Here is a 20863-nt window from a genome sequence, read left to right as displayed (position 1 = left end):
CAGGTCAGAGAGCCAGCCTGTCTGGAAATTAAACTTCTGGTTTGTTTCTTTTTTTCTTTAAAATAAGAAGTTTGCTTTAATAGAATGTCTCAAAGTTTCATTGAAAGAGAAAGACACAAATAAAAACATTAGGATATTAAAAAGGTAAAAGTAAATAGAACTTTGAAAAAAAAATGCAGCAGACTATTTTTAAATAAAGCTAGTTAAAACTTTTCTTACTGTATTTATTCATCACTGTCTCTCTCATCAGCCCCTCAGCCATCCGCTACACAAAGCAATAAGCTTAAACTATTCAGATATGCTAAGCAAAGCTACTCTGAATATGGCTCCTAGCCTAATAATTCAGAGCTTTATCCAGTTCCCATGAAAAGCATCAGGAAAGTTTCTTCTAACACTAACAGACATAAGATTGGATTGCAGAACAACTACATAACTTTTGACCAAAAAGTGAAGTTTTTCTAAAGCACCGATAAAAATTCACGCAGGACAGCATGGAAACTGACTGGAGCAGTCGTGTTGCTAATATGTTTCAAGTGAGCATAATCTCTTCTGGAGCCACACTCATTCTCACTACTGATGTGTGCTCTAAGGGGAAGATACAGACCAAACATTTTTTAAAGGAAAAAAGCATTTATAATGTCTTTGTTATGGATCTGCAAAAAGACTCCCCTCTGCTGCTGGAAAACCAGTTCCAGCTCCATTAGCATTAAAGCACATCCTAATTTTTAGAAACCATTTGTTAGGCAAAACAGGTTATTTTTTAAGATGCTTTTTATTATTTTTTATTTATTTATTTATTTATTTTTGTAATTGCAGCCTTTCTGTTGATGCCAGCTGCTTTAGTTGTAGGTATCTTCTGGGAGGTGGTGTCTGTCAGTAAGTCCCACGTGGGTGTCCCCTTGGCTATCTCTCATAGCCGCCCTTCTGTAAATCACAGCATATTAAAAAAAAAAGGGGGGGATAACACTGACATGTGAACTAATCCCCACATCAAAGGGAGCAGCTCTCCCTCCTCTAAACACCCGCCCCCCTCTTTTGCTGGGAAAAGTCTAATGCCTAGAAGGTGATTTACACAAAACTTCATCCCAGTTGTTAGGAAACTTGTAGTGCCACTTACAAGCCGACTGCAGAAGAAACCTGGGAATCAGGGTAACCACAACAGCTAGCCTGAGGGGTTCAGCATTTGGCAATTCGGGGAGGGGGGTGGGAAGGGGGGGAGGATTGGCTTCTTACAGCAAACTTGTGCATATGTTGATTGTATGGCAGGATAGGCATGTATACAGACAGATGTAAACGTGACGAGTAGTGTGGGCTGCATGGGCACATATATACCTGCAAGTGTCTGCAAGTACTTGTATATGCACCGGTGTGCCTGTTCTGACACATAGACACATGCACACACACAAATCTTTACATCTGTTTGGAGCAAGGAGGAACGATGGGAAATATATGTGAAAAACACAAGCACATATGGGCACACAACTGTGCATCAGGTATAGACATGGAGAGGGCTGTCTGTAGGATATGCTCTCTTAAAGCATCCATTCGTGCCATAGGCCTATTTTTGATCTATAGGTTCAAATGCTAGGAATATATGGATAAGGTGAATACATCTGTGTAAGACAGGATTAAACCATAAACTTATTCCCATCCTGAATTTTGCAAATGCTCCCTGTGTACTGACTAAGTGTACAAAATGCTTCCCAGTAATGCACTGTCTTTGTGATGCAACTGAAGGGAGGAAAACAAACCTCTGTCTGCCTAGATAACCATCTTTTCCCAAATCAACTCCAAGTCTGTGCCTGTGCTAGGCACACTCCTTCAGCAATGACAACAAAGCATACATGGCATGGACAAAAATTATACTGGTAGCTCTGTATTTAAAGCCAATAAGCAAAAATACCTACCTTATGTGAAATGAGCTGTATTAATGAAAGCGCATTTCTATGAGTATGTGAATGCATGAAACAAGACACCCACCAGTATCACTGCTGCTGGCTGATCAGCTCGGCTGCACTTGCAGCTCTCCTCTCCTGCTTGCTCATGCAGGCAGGGCTCGGGGCCAGCATCCTGCCCCACCTCCAGGCCATCCCTTGCCCAGGCCAGAGGGCCACCAACACCCAGGCCGGCATAAGCTGGTGTCACCCACCTAAGCTGCTGTCACTGCTGAAAGAAGCCCGTGAGGATCGCTCCCAGTGCCAGCACTGGTGTGCCCTCGGAGTGAACTGGAGTGGGGAACAGAGCTGGGTTAAAAAAATAGAGACAGCTTCCTTTTTGTAGCTGTTGGTCAGCTGTAGTCCAGCTGCATTCCCCGATGCTCTGCTGTGTGACTGCACAAGTGGGAGATCGAGGCTGGAAGCGAGCAGTGGGGAACCCAGGCGGCTCCCTGGGAAGCCGGTGCTGGCTCACAGAGCCCAGGGACAGTGCCGGGAGTGCCTGGGGGCCCATCGCCCACCCCGCCAGCACAGAGCACACATGGAGGAAAAGCAGAGCCCAAAGGCTTCGCGATTCTGGTTACACGCTCCCTCCATGTACACTACAGCTCCATGTGCATCTGTGCCTGTTCCCTGCCCTGTGTCAAGTGGAGAGGATGTGAAAGAAACCCCAGTGTGGTTGCAACCTTCACCTCCAGTACATGGAAAAACAAACACAGCCATTCTCTGTTTGTTGATTTAGTGCAGGGTGCTCCTTCCATTACAAAACCATTTCCCTGCAGGCAACAGGCTCAAACCTATTTGCTTATTACTCTGCAAAAGAAAATGAGGGTTTCAGGATAGGTGCAATCTTCCAGCATCTCATCTGTTGATAGAGAGATTGAAAGGCAAGAGCCATCCCAAGTGCCTCTCAGCAAAAGTGGTATGTTTCCTTGCTGCAAATGGCTTTTCATGTTTCCTAGCTCAGAAACACATACCCCAAATTTATGTTTCTCTTTCTCCTCTCCTTTAAATATAAATCTTAGTATGTGAGAGCTTTGTGCTTAGAAAGTTAAGCATGTGCTTCATCACAGATATTGATGTAGACATGGCTCCGAGCACCAAAAGCCTTATCCAGAGCCATGATTTGCAGAGCACCCACCCTCCTGCCCACAGCTGTACTTGTCAAACCCCTGGCTTGGGCACTTCTGTTGGCTGAGGACTGTGTCCTCTCTCCTTTAGGACAGCGCAAACACCATGCCCACTTTTTGATCTGGCACGGCGGAGCTGGGCTCCGGGTGTGAGACACGTCCTTGCAAGAAGTGAACACATAGGAACATTCACACGAGTCTCTCCTGGTCTGTTTGTATTTATGAGGTGCACCCGGCGGCAGTTCCTGTTGCTGGCTGGAACAGGACTGGATGAGCACTGCAAGAAGAGCAGCAAAGTTTACCTAGAGCTGGCACAAGTTTTGGCACTCAGCTAAATTAGCTGTTTCTACTTGAAGCCAGAGCCCTCTGTTTTTGCCAAACCCACCCCCCCTGCATAATTAAAATACTCTCAGCACCTTTTTTGTCAGATAAAATCACATCTCCTACAGCTGGTCTCTGAGATGGCCAAATCATCACTCTTCTGGCTGGTCTTTTGGCTTGCTGGCACTTTGGCCTTCTCCCAAATCCAGACCAACAGCATTAAAATGGAATGAATGCATGAGGGGGGATGCATACAACACACAATGTCGAAAGAAAAGCAGATCAAAGAGAGCTGCTGGTGTTGGATATGAGGTCAACCTGAGTACCAAAGCAAGACCTCAGTGTCACTTTCAGCCTGTCTGAATAGCACACGTGAGACTAGCCTGACCATGTTAAGGCCCGACTTCCCATAGCTATGTTTCCCAGAGCCTTGCTCAGCACGGCAGTGCAGCTCTGCATATTGAATAGGGATGGCGAGTAGTCCCTACACGTGCTGGCTGGATACCACAACACCAGCAATAACTAGGTAGATTAAGAGGATAACAGTAAAAATTAAAAAAAAAAAAAAAAAAAAAAGACACACAATGAAAATTTCTGATTCTGGAAACTGGGATTTCATTGCCTCCCTTCTCCCTGCATTTCAGCTCAGCAGTGTGTGTATGCTAAGTAACGGGTTAATTCCCATCTCAGTGACTCACTCCTAAGTTCTTCAGAGCAGGATTCAGTATTGTGGTGTCAGCGGCTGCGGCAAGAGCTGTTTAGATGTCCCTGCACGTAAGGAAGAGCAGGGCGCTGGTTCTGGGCAGCAGTACTGGGAACGTCATGGTTGTTTAGCGTTCGCTGCATATCTTCCTAAAAAGTCAATGTGCATCCTACGGCTCTGCAGGCTGTCTGAGCATTATGGCGCAGTTTGCTCAGCTTTTATTTTAGCGCACGAAGAGAATTGTCCTGTGAAAGGTACCTTCTTTTTCAGGTTAATGGCAGACTGTGTCACTGTAATTTGATTTTAAATTATCTACTGTTGAGGCTTTCACAAGTGAATCCAACACACATGCATTTGCTCCATAACAAATTGACTGTCTGGAGAAACAAAGGTTGATAATTAAGCTAACAGTGGATTATCAGGATGGGGCCTAGGCATGGCCTAAAACCTCAACAAGTTGGTGCCTTAATTTCTGGATACTTATCAAAAGCAAACCTTCTACCTGATTGCAGCTTGCCTGTTCTGGATGATCTGGCTCCGTAAGTCCCCGGGCAGGCTGATGGGTTTTACCGCGGGAAGTCGGCACCTCCTTACGCGACGGAAGAATGCTGAACAAGCAGACACCACTCCGGGGTAATCAGCCATGCCAAATCAAATGCATAATTCAGCTAGATTATGGCTAAATCTGGGAGATACATTTCTCTCCAGCTGATGCATGAGATCCCAGCGCCTTTTGTAGTCTGAAATACTGTTAATTAATATTTATCAGATGTAAAATGTGACACCAGCTACTTCATATAGTATGCCTTGAAGCATTGTATTATTATTCTTTTTTAAGCACATGTTACAGCCAGGGAGACCAAGGCAGATGAGCGCAAGTGTCAGCAGCAGCAAATAGCACTGAGCTGGGAGCCAGTTTTCAAAATCCACCCAGGATTTAAAATGGTCTATCTGCGGTGTAATGCACAGGAGGCAGGGACAGCCACCTTATCAGCAACTTCTTGCATTGACAGTGTGGTTTAAGATAAAAAGTAATATCGTAGCAATTTTTTTCTGGTGGCATCTTTGTTCCTAACTCGCACAGGAGTTTGAAAAGCACCTGCGTACAATCCCATTCTCACCCCCCTCATTTGTGTCATGCTTCTGTGCTGGTGCTCAGCCTTCCCGAGACGTGGTATACCAGGGCAGGAGATGTGCCATGCTGTGCTGTGCCATGCCACACTGTGCTCCTGGCTGCTGGGTGGGCACACAGGACACAGATACCAGCGGCTCTCACTCTGTAAATGTGTTTGATCCCCGCCGGGGTGAGGCAGGGGCAGGCCCGACGCATTTGACAGCGCGGTACCTCCAGACCACCGCAGCGGGGGCTTCCCGGCGGTTTGGCTCCCAGGGCCGCAGTCTCTGGATAACTTCCATCCCAAATGTATGTCACATTTCCTTCCAGCAAAAGCAAAATATTTACACTAATCCAGGGTCACCCGGAGGCCACCCCGCTATCGCAGGCTGGAAGCGGCTGCAATACTGTAAACCGAGGGGCGTGAGGGCAGAGGGGATTAGCACGGGCCTCCAAAATAAACCGTGCGACTGGCTGGCGGCCGCTGCTGGGAGGCGGCAGGCACTGGGGCGGACGGTGCCTGATGGGTGCTTGTGCCGCGGGATGAGGATGCTGGGCCAGGAGCTGGCTAAGGATGAGGATACAGGGAGGTATGGCAGCTGGTGACATTCTTCTCAAAGCAGCACTGAGCAAATTCTTGGCTTACCTGTCCAGAGAGGACTTCCCAAGAAGCCAGTGCCCCATCCAGCCCACCAAAAATGAAACCCCAAAGCTCAGATCATCTGGATGAGCCCAAGCAGCACTTTGATGGCCTTCAGCGGGGCAGAGGGATACAAAGAGATTTGCAGAACCCAGAGAGACACGTCCAGTGTCCCCACAAGCTGGTGTCCTTCCTGTTGGTCCTCTGCAGTGCCCAGATGGTGGCCATGGGCCCCCCCACAACTCCAGCACAACTCCACCCAGATATGTTTGTGGTCAGCGTCTGAGCCTGCGGCCACACCAATGTCACTTCTTCACCTGCCTTCAAGAATCTGTTTGGAAACCAGAGAATCACCAAGTGGCTGAGGCTGGCAGGGCCCCATGGAGACCCTCTGGTCCAAACCCCTGCCCAGGAGGGCCACCCGGAGCTGGTTGCAAGGGTCTATGTCCAAAAATGCACCTTTTGTTAAAAGTTAAACTGCATCAGTTAAACGTGACTGGAAGGTGCTGGAAGAACTTGCCCTACAAAGGTGCACTGAATTCAGAGATTCAAACCCATAAGCTTGAAGTAAAGGACTTACAGCTTCTGTAGTCTCAGCCACCTGAGGGAAAGGGTTGCAATTTCCCAGTGTAGTATGAGGAAAAATATCTTCTTTAGACAGCTCTTCCCACCACCTCACAGCCAGAATCTCTCCTATATGCTACCAAAAATGTCTTTGTTATCCCATATTATACCCAAAACCTCTGCTGCATACTGCACTACAGCTCTCTGAATAAAATGGTGGCAGCTCCTGCTGTCCTGCTCTCTTCTGCCTGTTTGCCCCAAATGGTGACCCACAGCTGGGTTTCACACATGACTGTGGCATTGTGATGCCAGGAGCACCCCATCAAGCAGTAAGTGAAATGGTAACTCATTTTGTATGCCCTGAACTTGCTGTGGCAGTATAAGGCCCCCAAAACTGCCAGCACCCGGGCTGCTTCACAAAGCCCTCAACCACGTATGGAGATAGAAGGGACATTTAGGCACGAGGCACGCTGGAGTTGGAGCTTGTTCCCATTCACTGCCACCTCCGATCAGGTGAGCCCATGAAGAGCAGCAGTTCTATCTGAATGAGCCCACAGGCTTTTTTACACTGGTTCCACTGCCCAGCAAGAGTTGCATGAAAGCGTGTGGGGTAACCAAAATATTATCAGGCTGTTCCAGTTATTCTTGGCTGTCTAAGGCAGACATAACTGCATTTTTTGCATCAAATCATTTTCCACTGGCACATTGTAGGTATGTTTTTATCATGACTATCATGGTGTCAATATCCGAGGTGTCAGTATGGGCCAAAACTGAACAGGGTGGCATCTGGCCACTCTCTGCCACTTGGGGTACATGGCTTTCCCCGGCTTTGCAGAGAAGTTGCTTTATGCTGATTACTAAGCTATTAGGTATGCAAGGCATAACTATAACAGAAGGGGATTTCTGTGTGGGAGGGAACAGTATGATTCAGATTGTCTCATCAGCCTTGCAAAAAAAAATATCCGAGCAACAGAATATGCTTTCGCTACGTAGCCACTTATTTCTGTGCCTGTATTTTGCAGACACAGCCATAACCTCAGTGCTCTGGGACCTTGGAATCAGTGTAGCAAGCCGCAGGAGAATCTGACAGGAAATGGGAATTCACGGAAGCACTGAGATGACCTAATAGTCTCATAGCGTTTCCCTTGTCATGAGAGATAGCAGGAGCACGGTGAGGGGAAGGAGGGAGGAAAGGCTCTGTTTGGGCACCCAGCTGCCACCTCTTGTAACAGCTCCTTGAGTCAGACATGGGAAAGTTGTATCAGGAATGCTATTCCAGCTTTGGAGGCTTGCCCGCTTTGCAGCCAGCCCAGTATCTGGCACACAGACACGTGGCTGAGTATTGCTCACGCAAATACCTACTGTGTTGCACTAGTTGTTCAGAGGGATTCATTACTGAAGCTGAGGTAAGACGTTGGCTCTACTGTTGGGTGATTATTTTAGAACAGCCTTCAGGAACATACCACCCCTCATTGTCTGGGATTGCAAAAGAGGATAGTGAGGGTAAACAAAAAGCACTGATTTCAAGAAAAAATATTGTAAGTTGAAGTTCTACCTGAGGGCATCCGTCACTATCTTACAGGTGAAAATACTTCCTAGAACATTGCACTTAGGTATTAAAAATAAAATTATATTGGGACTCTACTTTGCCCCCCAAAAACTCAAATTTAAGACAAAACAGAAGAATGTCAGATGCTTTAAGTTATGGAAGTTCACAGTGTAGGTCCTAGCCTGCTCTTCACGATGATGCCCCTGAGAAAAATCAGAGCCATCCATAACAAACAGTTCCACCTTATCAGGGACCACAGAAAGTAGGATGCCTTAATCTCACACGCACAGGGACCAGGCCAATTCCAGCCGTCACTGTGAGCTTACAGAGGTTTGTTTTTAGCACACTGCTGACAAGACAAATGGCACACAGAAGGCAAATGCTCTTCAGCCTTCTTTTTCAAGGCTGGCTCAGAAAGTCAGAAGCTTGTGCACTGCAGTGTTATGTGCCAGCCCCATATCTGAGTATCATTAGACACAGAACTAGTATGAGGCTATGCATACTTTCCTAGGCTTTACACATTCTTTTCACATGTGACACCAACATAAAAGCTACGCTATTGTAGGTATGTTTTTATGAAGCCAGTTAAAAGTCAGTGTGCGTGTGTTATATTTTTGGTACTTTAGTCACCCTCAAAAAGGGGCGCCGGGGGGAGGGGGAGGTGGGGAGGCAGGCTGCAGCTTGCTTACTTAATAACATGCAAAACCTTTAAAGCTCAGGTTTCAGTACAGATTTTGTCTCTAAACTCCAGCTATGAAGCAAATAGCCCACAGACTCTTCCCTAGAACTGTAGTGGCAAACTCCAGTAACAGCTGAAGTGCAGTGATGAAGGTCATTGTTGCCAGAAGTACCTGCTAGTAGTAAGATAACAAAAATACTTTTTTTAAAAAAGTACTTTAAAAAAAAATTACTTTAAAAAAAGTAATTTAAAAGTACTTTTAAAACCATTAATTTTAAGATCTCCTGTCTCGGAAGCAATGTCACCAGCAAGCGTCTTGGGGCTGAGACTTACCCCATTCCTCCTGCTCGTACAGCATGTGGGTCCCACCTGATCGTGACTTTTATGCTGCTCTCTCACGCACGCTGGCTCTAGTATGAGCCGGGCCTTTGACAAGCCATCTCTCAGCACTGCAGCCCAAGAAAGTGCTTTATGGAACACCAGACTGACCAGTTCTTGAGGCTGACTCAGTATGGCTCTTCCCATCAGCCCGGTATGAGACAGCTCCTGCAATGCCTTGGCAGAGGGGCTGAACTCTTGCAAAAGACCATGATAAATGTAACTCCCAAGGAAACACAACGCTGTATGATACATGATAAATCCAAAATACAAGGCTGAAGGTGTCAAGGGTTTTGCTACCAAGTTTCATAAGGGAGTACAGTTAGGCCTTATATAGCCTGTCCTTGGCCATGCTTCAAACAGTTTAATGGGGCAATTTCCAGTAAATAGAGAAATAGAATTATGCCAGCATGAAGAGGCCGTCCTCTTCAGAGCCCCTAAACTTTCTTCCAAATGGCAGTACTTCCTTTTTCCAAACCTATATAAAATATGATGGTTCAGGTCCTTCCTAGAAATAAAAAGGTGCGTTCTTCCTTACATTCCTCATTCAGTGAAAACTTATATGATGAGAAACCACATGCACACGCACATGCTTTGGCATGAGCCCCAGTGTGGGCACAGCTGATGTGTCTAAGTGAATGGACACACAGAGATCTCTGTGTAGGTAAGAGCATTTGCCATGTGCAGTGCTGGGAAGTGCACGCATGATTCCAGTGAAAACCCACAAGGTTGGCTGTCAGGCATTATAATGTAAAGATCCTTTCTGGTATGTCCAAGCCTGAAAGTTTTGCGACATGCTGGAGTTCAAAGATGAGGCAGGTAGGAAACAACTTCTAGATTGGTTTGTGCAGTGGATTTCTGCAAATACAATTAAGATGCCTGCAAGCAGACAAGGTCATCAGATCTAAGTCCTGATTATCTGATTTTTGTAATTAGTACCTATTTTATAGAGTGGTAGACAAATCATCAGCTTGCCACGGTCAGGTATTAGCCCTGTGTCCCTGTTATGCCCAAGGGAAAAAAAGTCTTCATTGCCGTTTCAAGCAGACACATTCAACCCTGGGAGTATTTGGCATCTTACACCAAACTATGTATTGGCCACAGGGTTTAACATGTATAAAATCAGCTGCAGCAGAGCTGTTTGCTCAATGCTGGCTGTTGGGAGCATGCTTGCAGAAACCCCATGAAGGATCGTGTGGGTCACTTCCCCCATGTTGAGAAATAAATAAAGGCCAAGTTAGGAGAGCTCCACCTGAAAAGGAAAGTAAGGCCATAAAGGGAAAAGGAGGATAGATTCTTAAACTGACTTCAGCTTTAATATTCTGCGGTTGTTTAAGATGTCAACAGGAGCTTTGCCACCGATATCAGGGAAATATTAGACATTTAGTTTGAGAAAAAAATACCTTTCTGAAGACATTAACTGAAGAAATGACTTCATTTAAAATCAACAGAGTCCCATAATATTTTGCTTCATGTGTGGTCCTTTCTCCTATGCTATTCCCACTCAGGGACAATATATTTTTGACAGGCAAGTAGTCACTCTTTCCACAATTAAATTCTCTATTTGCCTCTAAGATTTCTTCTTCTAGATATGCATCAGATTACTAGCAGGGTAATTTCTAGCTCAGGAAAAATCAACAAACTTCCCCCTTTTCTTTCCTACTGGTTTTAAGGCATTCTAGAAATCCCAGGTGCACCGGTGGCTAGCCCCTTGCCCTGCCTCCATGAAGGCCTTTGCTTTCTATTCTGTTGTTATCTCCATACCGCAGTTTTGCCCACACTCCTCTGGGGACTACTGAATAACTTTTGGTTCTTCCCAATCATTTTGATCCCTCTGCTCTGCTGATTTACACAAGGCTGGAAGGCTGCAGGGGCAGACGAACTCCTCCCCAGCTTTTTCTTTGGCCAGTTTCACCACCTTTGTGGATGCTGATGATCTTCTGTGGGGCTGAGACGGATGTTCTCCAAACTTGACATGGACAGAAAAATGCACTTCTCTCTGAGAAGTTTCTTTTTACAAGACTGTAGACCCAATTTTTGTTCAGGTTTACTGCAGCTGGATCATTCATGCTCACTTATAAACTGTTGATTATGTATAAAAACCTTTTCTGAAGCTTTTCCCGAAGCTCAGGTGACATTTACTGTTTAACACCCCTCCTTAACTACTTAGTGAAGGAAAAAAACAACCACAAATCCATGCCAGTTTTGGCACCTTTGCCCTTATGATTGACACCTTCCCTCCACTGCTGGGTTAAGACCGCTGCAAGTGGGAATTCCTTCTCCTGAATTAATTAACTCTGTATTGTTACTGCCTTTGATCTACTGCCATAGGAACAGGAGTGAGCACTGGAAAACCTCCCCTTGTGTGCATTTCTTACGCAAATAGCTCTGGACAGAATATTAAAGGGATCATTTAGAAGATGGTGGGCAGAAATTTTCCCCTCCCCAAAGTTGCCCTTGAGATTCATGCTCGCTGTGGAAACTGCATGGGAATGGTTACAGACCTCTAGTGGCTCTGTTTATATAGCTTGTCTAGTTTCCTAATTGCTCACCAGTACAGAATTTTGGAAAGCTGTATAGAGATTTCCCATAAGGATTACAACACGGTGTCATTTCATCTTCTCTGCATTTCCCATCCTGTTGTCTGTTTGTTTTATTTTCCTCACCATAACATCTGTCTCACGTCGCTGAGAGATTTCACAATTGCAAACCTGCTATGAGTTATGACACAGAGTTAAAGGACTTCAGTGTTTGCTCTCTGCTATTTTTTTTCAAGGGATACTGGGTTAGCCACCTCTTTAAAATGGGTCTTTTTTTTTTTCTATTTATATACTGATGTTTGTAAAAGCTGTCTTTAGAAACTGAGGGAAAAAAAAGTATTTCTGTTTTTCTTGTACCCTTTTCCACTTATCATCCTTTGACTTGCTAGAGAAATGCAAACTCCTCTAAGTGCTTGCAGAAAATAATCTCTAGCAAGCTCTGTCCCTAATGGCCTGTGGGGACTCCAGACAGAAAACAATCGTTCGCATTTCTATTACCCAGCGTCTGATGGAGCCTGTGGCAGCGTTAGTGCTGCTAGTGCCAGCCTGCGTCACTAGTGCCAGGGCTGCAGGCTGAACTGGCCCCTGGTTCCCACCGAGATGGAAGCAAGCAGTCCTGAATTCTGTAGTTCGGGGAGGCCAGTTCTGCCTGGCTGCAATTAGCAAACAAGCATAACGGACTGTTTTACACTGACCAACGCTTTCAAGGCTAGCGTCATGCATCAGCACTATGGTTAAGACCAGAGGCATTTAAATGCAAGATAAACCAGTCAGCGCTATATTTTCATAATCCAAGGATGTCTCTTAGTCTTTGGTGACTTTACCTGCCATGCAGGAAACCATTTTCCTGCAAACCAGCAAGCAGTGCGTATAGCTCCTGCAGGACTGTTCTTGGCTCCCAGTCACGAATGTGAGCGTCACAAACCACAAACGTGGAGCACTTGTAATCCTGGCTTCCTTCAGCAGTTAGGATAGAATCAGAGATTTATATGGCTGGAAGGGATCTCAAAAGATCATTTAGTCCAGACTCATGTCCCTAGGCAGGATCATTATACTTATGTCACTCTTGACAAATGCTTGTCTAACTTCATCCTAAACACAGGATAGCGAGTCCACGGCCTCCTCTGATACTTCTGTGCGTCATTATCCTTACTGCTTTCTTTCTTCTAACATCTAACCTCAATCTCCATTTCTGTAATTTAAGTTAATTACTTGTCTTATCCATCAGGGATGTGGAGAAAAATTTATTCCCCTTTTCCCAGCCATCTTTCACCTACCTGACAACAGTAACCCTACCTCCCTCAATCTTCCCTAGACTAAAAAAAGTTAGTTTGTTCATTCTTCCTTCCTAGGTCTGGATTTCATGAACTCTGATTACTCCCATTGCTATCCTCTGGACCCTGTCTTGACCACAGCACCCATAATCCAACTGTGGCCTCATGGAGAACGGAGCAGAAGGCTTACTTGTAGGGTCCATGCCTATTTACACAGCATATTACTGCATTTGTGCTCTTTGCATTAGCATTTAACTCATATTTTAATTGTGACCTGTAACATCTCTCACATAAACTTTTTATGTGGAGTTGCTACTTGGGCTACTCGGGCATATTCACCACACTACACAAACAGAATTAATTATTCTTGGCAATGCCTCCATACAGGAACTTACAACCATCCTTACTGAAATGAATCCTATTTTGAAGACCATTTGCCTAAATAGTTTTTAATTGTAGTTTTATATGTCAGCATATCCATAGTCTCCTTCCAGGTTTGTGGTAGACAAAGAATGTGATATTCTCTATTCCATTGCCCAAGCTGTTCATAAGCACCTTAATCATACTGACCTGGTACAGACTCCCAAAAGACTCTTCCTGACCCACCTTTCCCGTTTTAAAGTGTCATTAATAACTATTTTCTCTGTGTGGTTTTCCAGTTAATATTGCATCATCCTAGACTAGCCCCATTTAGCACAGGTTCCCTTAATTTGTTTAGAAATATCACGTTACCCTGTGACAAAAGCCTCACCACAGTCAAAATATAGGACAACGATTGCTTCTCCCTTATCAACAAGGTTTTTCACTCTGTCATGAAAGGAAATTTGATCCATTTTACACAATTTGTTTTTGACAAATCTATGTTGGCCATTATTCATTTCTTTGTTTTGTTTTAGGTGCTTACAAAAGTTTGATTGTTTGTTCCAGTATTTTTCCGGGAATTGAAGTTAAACTGAACAATCTGCAGTCCCTAGCTCCTCCTTTTTTTTCCTTTTGAAGGCAGGAACTACGTCTGCACTTTTCCAGGCTTCCAAGTGTGTTCTTGAGCTGTGTAACATCCCAGAAGCTAGGCTAGGTTATACCTAGGTCTTTTGAGGTTAAACAATTGGCTGGTGCAATTAACCTAGGCTGAAATTCATCTGGCCCAACTGACTTGAGCACTCTCTGCTCTAGGTTTGTGATCTTACCCCCCTCTGTCATTGACATTGATTGCAATATTAATCTGAAGTGACAACAAAAGCAAAAAAAAGGTATGAAACACCCTGGGATTCTAGCCATGACCTGTCCATGGATTGTCTTCTCCACTGGAGAGCATGTTTTCAGTTGCCTGGGTCATCATCTTGCTGCTATAGTACTGAAAAAACTACTCGTTGCTTTAAAGTCTCTTGCTGATTGGATCTTACTTTGCTGCTTGGCCTTTGTGACTGTGTCCTCAAACATCTAGCCCAGCTTCTGCATACTTTTTTCCTTGAGGCTGAAATTGAAGAAGAGATGGTGATTTATCCACTGTTACATTTCCTACGAATTCTGCAGATTTTGGATAGCCTATGCTCATTGCTGTTCTCTCCAAGACCCTTTTCACATCATTAAAACTTTGCACTTGCCCAAAGCACAAAATGACATGCCTTTAACTACGGAGTATGTGACCCTAATGGAATCTCCACTGGTTTATCTTGGCCTAGGAAAGATCAGAAGCATGACCTTCATTGCCACCTCTTACCAACCGCTAGGCTCCGCATGGAAGCACTCAGTCTCTGCTCGTCAATTTTTATTTAAACTTCTGTCCTTACCAGAAGTGACTGGTACAAGTCACAGGATCTTCTCACCCATATGTGAATTTTAAATAGTCCCAAATGCTAGAAATGTTTACATCCAGAAGTATTCAAGTTCATCTCAACCGCTTGTTAGAAAAACATCTTTTCTCGTTTGGGTACACTTTATTGCTGGTTTCCCTCTCTGCTGGCCTTCCAAGCTTGAGTTCCTGACAGAGTGAGGAACATTTTTTTTTGTTTTCACACATATGGAAAACTCAATTCACTAGTAATGTAATCATGCCAAACTCCTGCCAGCACAGAAACTCTAGCTTACCTTCCATCATCAAATATTCTTCACATCAGTAAAGATACGCAAATGATCACTGCTTGAGGAAGCTGTAGCTGTAACAGCAACACTGTAAAATACAGCAGTGTTATAACACTATAATGGTGCTTTCAAAAGAGCAGCGTGAGCAGCCAAAAGCGGAAGGAGTTCAGACAGTCTTTCTATTGCCCAAGCGGAAGTGAATTTCAGATGCTGCTTCAGTTCCCTTTAGTTAGAATTCCCCATAAATGAACAGCTAAAACACCAGTTGATAGTAAGGACATGCAAGCAGGGATTCCAGGAGTGGAGGCTCAAAGGAAAAAGCAGAAAAAGCTGGCCTTTTGCCTAGCTATGAGTCTCCTTCCTTCCCATTCTGCTTCTTTTGTTTTTATGGTTCCTGCACTTTTTGCAGTGTCAGCCAGTTGTCACAGATGAGAGGACAGCATTTCATGTGTTTTAGCTAAGCCTGGGACCCCAGGCACCTTCCAGGCCCTAGGCTGGGGCATGTTCACTGCTACAAACCGCTGGTTAAACCAAAGCAGTGATCTAGATCATAAAGCAAGTAATAAAATACCCTGCTGATAAACTGCAGTATGTGGAAACTTACACATTATTTATAGATTGTTAGAGGTTAACACTAGAAAGAGCAAACCATAATGATTTTGTTGGCCTCCTCTATTTGTTATCCAGCCTTAGTACGACAATTTTCCATGGTAGAAAAAAGCTCTCTCCTTCTCAGCCTGGGCAAATCGTGACAATAGCAAAGTTATCCCCCTGTCCTGACACTCTTAGTATGCCTTCTGGTCTGAATTTGTTGTGCTTTCAGCCATTGGATGTTGTTTTGTCTTGTCCTGATTCTTCCCCATGTCCATGCATGTGAGCCACGTGTAAAAAGACTGGTGCAGAGGCAAATTATGTATCAACATCTAAAAAGCAAGTGAGCATGAGAGATACATTTCCAGTTTCTGTAAGGAATCATCAGAGACTACTTGTCAAGAAACTAGGAAAAAAGAGAAAGGAAGGAAGAAAGGAAGGAAGAAAGGAAGGAAGGAAGAAAGGAAAAGAAAGGAAGAAAGGAAAAGAAAGAAAGGAGAAAGAAAGAAAGGAAAAAGAAAGAAAGAAAGAAAGAAAGAAAGAAAGAAAGAAAAAAGAAAGAAAGGAAAAGAAAGAAAGAAAAAGAAAGAAAGAAAGAAAGAAGAAAGAAAGAAAGAAAGAGAAAGAAAGAAAGAAAGAGAAAGAAAAAGAAAGAAAGAAAGAAAGAAAGAAAGAAAGAAAGAAAGAAAGAAAGAAAGAAAGGGAAATTGAAAAAAAAAAAAACTTTGGAAAGAAGGGAGAGTGGTGGTGTTGCAAGATGCAGCAACATATCTATGCTGGCAAAGGCAGGCAGGCATTAACCACCCCAAACAACAGACAAGTTCTCCACTGTCCTGCACGTGTTGCCACTATTAACACCAGCTACAAAATGGGTATATATATTAAAAAAAAAAAAACAACTAGATAGTGGTGCAGGGTAATGGATGAGATTTCTGCCAGTAGAACACAACAGATTATCTCTCCATCGGTTTTTTGAAAATGCATGTCACATTGAGTAAACAAAGCCTCACTGAACTTGCATTTCCCTACTCTGCACGAGACTCCCAATGAGTGAAGATCGTGGAGTGAGTGAAGAAGCATGCCTGCACACACATGAATATAAGAGGACCAACATTAATGAAACATCCCTAGCAAACCAAGTTTCTTCCTACCAGTATGTCCCACTATCTAAAGCTGCGTTTATGGGAGGAATACATTTACTGATTCAGATTATATTAGCAAAACAGCCTGTTAGCAAGCACGACTAGTTCAGACAAAGTAAAGGACAACTGTGACATGCCCCCAACCCCAACAAGTGTCATCCACCATAGCTCTGGTTACAGTCCTGCTGGCAGAGGCATGGTGCGCAGACCTGATCTATGATAGAAAGACGTGAGGAAGAAGAAATGAGGGTGGGGGAATGTGTTAGATGCCAAAAACCTGATCCCTCTTCAGAGGAAATCCCTTAGCAAAACAATAGCCTACAGAAGGATGGCCTGATACCCGAAAGAGATTAAATCAGTAAACCTGTACTCAAGCTGAGCCGCCATGTGGAAAATCCAGCACTTTCCATGCAGCAAAGGTCCCTGTGTGCACCTGTAGCTAGACGGGAGGGGAAAATCCTAGAATTAGGAGGAGAGATTAATAAAAAAGTATTTGCACATTTAAAGACTGACCTGATCTTTGGAAATAGCTAATCTTATCCCTCCTTCCAGTAGAAGTGAGCAGTTCATGCACCTCACCTGCACAGCAAGATGGGAATTCTTGGCTGGAGGGGCGTATTAAGGTGGGGAGAAGGACCTCCAGGCAAGAGAGGTTAACATAATCATTTACAATAATGGATTGCTTTTCAATAAGAACTAAGAGAAGTTTTGTTTGGTTTTTGTTTGTTTGTATTTTAACAAACAAACAAACCTCCTTTAAGGAGCCTGTGGAGGAAAGGATCAAGTAAAACCAGCAAGAATCTGCAGAAATTTTCCAGCTAAGGCTGGCAGAGTGTAGCAGGGAAAATGTGCTGTTTGCCATTGCTGCCCCCTCCTTGGTGCCCAGAGCTGAGCCAGCAGGCAGGACCACAGTCATGCCACCCCCTTACGTCCCCACAAGAAGAGAAGTGTCACAGAAATGTGAGTGTTCATCTCCTGACTCCGTCAGCAAGAGGATGTGCAGGACAGGCACTCGCTTCTGTTTTGCAACCCATCGTTCACGCAGACTCTCAAAACACAGTTCTGATACATGATCTGGCTGATTTTCAGATTAAAGAATGCGCTATGAATGACTGCACTCTGCCACTGTCGTGGTTACCAGCAAAGGATTAAGCCTTACCCTGGTTTCTTCTGCTAAACACAGACCTTCTAAGAAGCTTCCCTATCAGCTTGCAGCTGCTTGTGCTCTCTAGTTCTTCAGGACATTCTTGCTCACTGGGACTGCTGTGGTGGGATCCCTGTTCTTCTGAGGCAGCAAATGCTGGCCACTGTCATAAGACAGACACTTGCCAGAGGCCCTAAGAAAAGGGCTGTGTGAGATTTTGCTAGGCAGCACCTTGCTTAAGTGCATGAACCTTTCTGACTCACATGCTCGCTCTGATTTTGTAAAGGATGATGCAGATCAAATAAAGTAGGAAACACTGCTTCCAAGGCAAACATTGCACATTTGCATTCAGGTTTGACCTCTGCCTTCCTGGAGGCCCATGTGACCTACTTAACTTTTTACCTTGCTGTTTCTTGGGACACTGGATGAGCTGAGAGGAGGAAATGGTAATGGGCTATGGGACTTTCTCACCTGCAGCCTGCATTTCCATCAAGCACCACCCTTCACTGAGGCTCCAGCTTGCTTTCCAAATGTTTAAAGGGTTGATTTGCAAAAATAAAAAATAAATCTCAGGAAAACAATTACACTTTTATTTCTATCAAACACTTTGTGAGGAAGAGATCCTGCCCCTTCCCCCCCCCCCCTTTGATAAAAGAGTTCACCATCACAGGGGTGGCAGGAGAAAGGGAGTGAAATAAGATACCTCCGCTCAGCTTGCCTCAATTTAATGAGCTCCTTTAGGCCTTATCATTCGCCCTCTGGTTTCCCCCATTGTGAACTTCTCAGCCTCATCTAAAAGAGCGTCTTCTTCTTCCTTTTTTATTTTTTTAATCGGACTCCGTTTGATCAGCCCTTTACCCTTTCTTTCCACAATCCCCCACATCACGCTGGAACTGGTACCAGTGGAGCATGTCGGCATGCCCTAGCAACAGGGAGATTAAGGGAACCACCAGCTCCCGAGGACAGGCTGGCTCGGACTTACTAATTAACTGCAGTGAAAGAAGTGAATGAGAGCAGCCCTTTCTTTGGGGCAGAGAAGGCACTAGAGACGGATGAAGGAGTTCAGCTAAAAGACTTCCCTCCCCCAAAACATGTGCCAACACTCAGACCAATCCTTTCTTAATAAGACTTTGTGTACGTTCGGAGGTTATGTGGATGGGAAAGGCTGACAGCAGTCAAGCTTGATGTAGAAAAACACAGGTGGGAGTGAAGTCAAGCCGCCACCCTGCCCCTGCCTCCTGTCTGGCCATGTCCCACCGCTGGGACCCAGGCACTGGGTGCTGGTCACTCCCCAGAGGCAGGTCTACACGTGGCCTGGTGGGATGCTCCTGCCCCAGGCCCCCTCAGGCTCCTGCCTGCATGCAGCACTGCAGCCTAGGGATACAACGCACGTCTGCTGCACTGCTGGCCTTGGTCTGTCTGGATGGACAGATGGGTGCACTGCTGCTCTAATGAGAGGTGGCAGGGTTTGTACTGGAGCACAAGCAATGCTCTGGCCCGCCCCAGTCCCAGCACCCTCCTGGATCTGGCTCCTGCCAGCAGCGCCCCGCAGTGACCAACAGGTTTCTGCAGGGACCCTTCACACCAAACTGCGTTAGGATCCTCTTTTGGTCAGCCTTAGCCTCTGCTGGTAAATCTTTTCAGAATTATGAAATACTTGTGGCACTTTTTTTTTTTTTCCCCAAAAAACAAACATTATTTTGTGTTCTTGCTGCTTCGGCGCTTTTGCTTCAGGCTGAACTGGAAGTGAAACTGCCAAAATCCCACAGGAGAAGTGCTGGTGGTATTTCTGGACAGAGCAGGAAGCAGCAGATACGTTGTCAGACAGCAACTTCTTGTAACTCTCCAGCCCCTTTCTCTAACGAAAAAAAAAAAAAAGAGCTAACCTGGATAGGTTTAAAAAACCTTTGCAGCTTGGCGTTATTTCCAAAACAAGGGGACACTCCTTCAAGTGCGTGGGGACGGGCCCACGCTGACGTGAGGCTGCGGTGTGGAAAGTGGGGCCGAGGCCAGGGCGCCCGCCGGGTGGGGGAAAGAGGAAGCCCTGCCGGCGGGGAGGGCTGCTGGGCCGGCCTGCAGCCTTGCTCCGTCCTCCATTTCGCAGGGTGCAGCGCGTGACGGCCTGGGGAAGGGCAGGGGATGGAAATCTCCTTCCATCTCTGCTGCTAGCAAGAGACGAGTCTCCCCAAATGCACGGGAATTGATGAAAACAGCGGCTTTATTTTTCTGAAATAAACTGCCACTTGAAAAGGAAACTATAAAAGCCTCACTCAGAAAGCGTGGGTTTTCTGTGAAAAAATGGCTATGGAAAAATGGTGCTATCTTAAAAAAGAGAGCTGCGCCTTTGCATATTTAGCTGTGGATCTGCTGGTATTAGAGACAAAGTCAGATTTTATTGCTTTTTATTTTTTTGAGCCCTGCAGCATTGACACAGATGAGCCACGTAATGAACTGCAGAATCTTTTTTTTTCTTGAGCACCAGAAGTAACTTTTTTTTTTTTTAACTGTATACTGTATCAGCCTTAACTTTGCTAACACACCATAAGCCACATATAGCATTTTGTAGGTTCATAAAACTTGCAATTTTTTATTCAGGTGTACTGCTTTCCAGGGTTAATCTCTACAGACTTTAATTGAATTTGTGTGGCCTGCTGTTGATTTCACCCTCTTAAAGGTTGTGAGACCTTGCCATATGTGTTTGTACAGAATTGTTTCTTGGAGCAGACCTGTGCTTGAAAAATGCTGCTGACTGCAACGTGCTGGTGCCTGCGAAGGGAGGGAGTACTCCAGGGATGCAGCTTCCCGAAGGAAACAGAAAAGGGTTAACTTCACTGAATGGTTGCAGAGTCCCGACTCTCCAGACCTCAGATGCTGAGAAAGGACATGAGACAATAATCCCTTAGAGAACGTGCTAAATAATTCAAGGCTAGTTTAATAAATAAATAAATAAATATTTTGTTGTAACAGCTTGGCCTTTCTTAATATAGCTTGGAGGAGCAGGATATCTGGCTGCTTTCCGAAAGTCCTTGTTATGGTATTTAATGAACCCTAGGGATCATCACACTATAAATATGGTTC

At 44.9% G+C, this 20863-nt stretch overlaps 1 long non-coding RNA gene across 13 annotated transcripts in view; it reads right to left on the bottom strand.

Annotated features, from left to right (window-relative positions):
• Positions 1-9187, bottom strand: part of LOC121070426 — a 38659-nt gene extending 29472 nt beyond the window's left edge. For 9 of the 13 annotated variants that reach the window (XR_005820072.1, XR_005820067.1, XR_005820076.1 and 6 more), the window contains exon 1: positions 8968-9187. This is a non-coding gene — a long non-coding RNA (uncharacterized LOC121070426). The remainder of the gene's footprint in view (positions 1-8967) is intronic. The other 4 variants (XR_005820066.1, XR_005820062.1, XR_005820068.1 and 1 more) reach the window with 3 other exon arrangements.
• Between the last annotated feature and the right edge of the window lie 11676 nt (positions 9188-20863).

The sequence above is a fragment of the Cygnus olor genome, chromosome 5 (genome assembly GCF_009769625.2).
Source record: "Cygnus olor isolate bCygOlo1 chromosome 5, bCygOlo1.pri.v2, whole genome shotgun sequence".
In the NCBI taxonomy this organism is placed as follows: Eukaryota; Metazoa; Chordata; class Aves; order Anseriformes; family Anatidae; genus Cygnus; species Cygnus olor.
Note: the sequence above shows the minus strand (reverse complement) of the source record. Positions and strands in the feature narration are given on the sequence as shown.